At 39.1% G+C, this 3,525-nt stretch overlaps 1 pseudogene; it reads right to left on the minus strand.

Moving 5' to 3' along the window:
• Positions 1–1,360: 1,360 nt before the first annotated feature.
• LOC148004469 (RNA polymerase II-associated protein 3 pseudogene) lies at positions 1,361–3,078 on the minus strand (annotated as a pseudogene).
• Positions 3,079–3,525: the final 447 nt, after the last annotated feature.

Consider the following 3,525-nt stretch of genomic DNA (forward strand, 5'->3'; position numbering starts at 1 on the left):
AAATGAGGATCCATCATGATCAAGTAAGCTTCATCCTAGGGATGCATGGATAGTTCAATATATGGAAATCTATCAATGTAATCCACTATATAAACAAACACACAAAAAAAGATCACATGATCATCTCATTAGATGCTGAGAAAGCATTTGACAAAATTCAACACTGCTTCATGTTAAAAAACTTGGAAAGATCAGAAATTCAAGGCCCATACCTTAACATAGTAAAAGCAATATGCAGCAAACCATAGCCAACATCAAACTAAATGGAGAGAAACTGGAAGCAAGCCCACTAAAATCAGGGACCAGACAAGGCTGCCCACTCTCTCCCTACTTACTCTGTATAGTACTCGAAGTCCTAGCCAGAGCAGTCAGACAATGAAAGGAGGTCAAAGGGATACAAATTGGAAGGGAAGAAGTAAAAATATCACTATTTGCAGATGATATGATAGTATACTTAAGTGACCCCCAAAGTTCCACCAGAGAACTACTTCAGCAAAGTGGCTGGATACAAAATTAACTCAAACAAATCAGTAACCTTCCTCTACTCAAAGGATAAACAGGCTGAGAAAGAAATTAGGGAAATGACAACCTTCACAACCAACAGTCACAAATAATATAAAATGCTTAGTGTGACTTTAACCAAGCAAGTGAAAGATCTGTATGACAAGAGTTCAAGTCTCTGAAAAAAGAAATTGAAAATCTCAGTAGATGGAAAGATCTCCCATGCTCATGGATTAGCAGGATTAATATGGCAAAAATGGCCATCTTGCCAAAAACAACCTACAGATTCAATGAAATCTCCATCAACATTTCAAATAAATTCTTCATAGAGTTAGAAAGAGCAATTTGCAAATTCATTTGGAATAACAAAAAACCCAGGATATCGAAAACTATCCTCAACAATAAAAGAACTTCTAGGGGAATCACCATCGCTGACCTCAAGCTGTATTACAGAGCAATAGTCATAAAAACTGCATCATATTGATACAGAGACAGGCAGATAGATCAGTGGAATGGAATTGAAGACCCAGAAATGAACCCACACACCTATGGTCACTTGATCTTTGACAAAGGAGCTAAAACCATCCAGTAGAAAAAAGACTGTATTTTCAACAAATGGTGCTGGTTCAACTGGAGGTCAGCATGTAGAGGGATGCAAATCAATCCATTCTCCTTTTTTTCTCCTTAAAACTTGGTTTTGTAGCATTTCTCACTATTAGGCCACAGAACATGTACAGTGAATCAATGGCCATCCAGAGAGAGGAAAGTCCTCTTCAGTAAGGTTTCATTTTTGTAAAAATCTAAACACTTGATTTCAGTAGGAAAAAATAACATATACGGATGAGGTAACCACAGCCAATCATGGAGCCAATATGGAGCCATATCTTTTCTTGAGTTCTCCAACAGAATCCTCCTTCAATTCTGATTTTTCTAAGTGATTGAATAATACATTTGTGAGCTTTCTCTCAGGTGGTGACATAAATATCACCACCATCTCAAATCTTCTCAGTTGAGAAAGTCTTCTTAAGACTTCAAGGATGAGAATTGGCTTTTCCCTCTCAATGTAAAAGTCACATAAAATTTTAATGATTTGATTGAATAATTTTGGATCTAGGTTTTTCTAAACAACCTCAGATACGATGATGGTTTGATTTTCTTTACCTACTGATACAACGTCCCTGGGTAACTTCTCAATTGTCTGAAGTCAGGCTCTAGCTAGGAGTTGACAGGAACTGGAGGCAGAACCACAATGGCCAACTGACCCGGCATCTGCTCTACCCTCACAGAGGTTTTCTAACTCACAGACTGACACACATCCTGCTTCACATCCACCTGTGCTTGTGGGGCTGATGGCTTCTATTTTCAAATAATGTAGCTCTTGGAGCAAAGAGGCGCCTTGCCTTAAATTCTTCTGGCTTCCAGTGTCCACAGTCTCTGCTGTTCGATCACTCTTGGGGACAGTGGCAGAGTTATCTGGTGTATCAACAGTTTCTATCAAATTGCTAGTTTCCTCAATAAAAATCTTCTTGAGTGCTTTAGATGACCCACAATGAGGAGGATTGTCTACAGGTTTTACCACATTGTGTCTCTGTGTGGAGACAAGAAAGACATCATCCAAATGTCCTTTTATAATTAATTCCCTTTTAATTCTGGAAAGTTTGGTCACTGCTTGTTTATTTCTAGGTTACAGAAATAAAATAGTTTCGAAATCTTGCTTGGTCTCATTGATCTTTCCCAAAAATGTCCTTGCAGTTCGTCTTCTGGCAAAAGCTTTTGAATATGAACCATCTAGTAAGATAGCTTGTGTATAGTCTCTTTCAACTTCTTCATATTTCTGAATCTTGAGATAGGCCATGGCTCCGTTAGCTAGGAGTAGAGCATTGGTGCTGTCTGCTGCTTTCCTTTGGGTGTAGCACTCATTGCTTGCTCATATTTTCCCTTTTTGAAAAATACATTGCCCAGGTCTTTCTCTGTGATGGCCTTCTGCCTGCACTGCTGATCTTCCATGGTTCTTTCTCCTCTTCAGCTGGTTTACTCATGGCAGCAGCTTTTTGGGACATGAGTTTTCCTTGGATGTAAAGTCTCATCAATTTTCCTGAGTTCATTTATTGCTTTGAAGTTATTTGGCTCCAGTTCTAATACTTCCTCTTCTCCGGCGTCCTGTAATTTCTACAGAGCAAATCACGCAGCAACTCGTCTGGCATAAGCCTTGGTGTAACTCCTGCTTAAGGCAATTGCCAAATAACAGTCAGACTCAGCAACAGCAAATTTTTTCAGTCTGAAGTAAGCGGATGCTCTGTTGGCAACACCAGATTATAGGGATCAGCATCCATGCCTTTCATGTAGCATTCGATGGCTTCATCATATTTTCCTTCCTTGAAGTACTTATTCCTTTTCTTTTAGAACAAGAACATTCTGGGAATCCACACGACTGCCATCTTTGTCCAACTCTGACTCCTGGGAAACAGAATCATAGGTGTTGTCTTCTTTATCAAGCTCATCAAGAATACTGTCCACATCAAATTCTGCTTCATGTCCTTCTCCCAGGGCTCTAAACTCCTGGGAGCTGCAATTCATCTGCCTTACTTGTTGAAGTCATCATATTCTGCAAAGTCGGCTCCAGGAAGATAAAATTGATCCATTCTTATCTCCTTGTACAAAGCTCAAGTCCAAGTAGAACAACGATGCCCACATAAACCAGATATACTGAAACTAATGGAAGAGAAAATGGGGAAGAGCTTCAAACACAAAGGCACAGGAAAAAAAATTTCCTGAACAGAACACCAATGGCTTATGCTTTAAGATCAAGAATTGACAAATGGGACCTCATAAAATTGCAAAGCATCTGTAAGGCAAAGGACATTGTCAATAGGACAAAATGGTGACCAACAGATTGGGAAAAGATCTTACCAATCCTACATCTGATAGAGGGCTAATATCCAAAATATACAAAGACCTGAATAAGTTAGAGGGCAGGGAGACAAATTACCCTATTTTAAAATGGGGTACAGAGCTTAACAAAGA

The sequence above is a fragment of the Rattus norvegicus genome, chromosome 7 (assembly GCF_021556685.1).
Source record: "Rattus norvegicus strain SHRSP/BbbUtx chromosome 7, alternate assembly SHRSP_T2T, whole genome shotgun sequence".
NCBI lineage: Eukaryota > Metazoa > Chordata > Mammalia > Rodentia > Muridae > Rattus > Rattus norvegicus.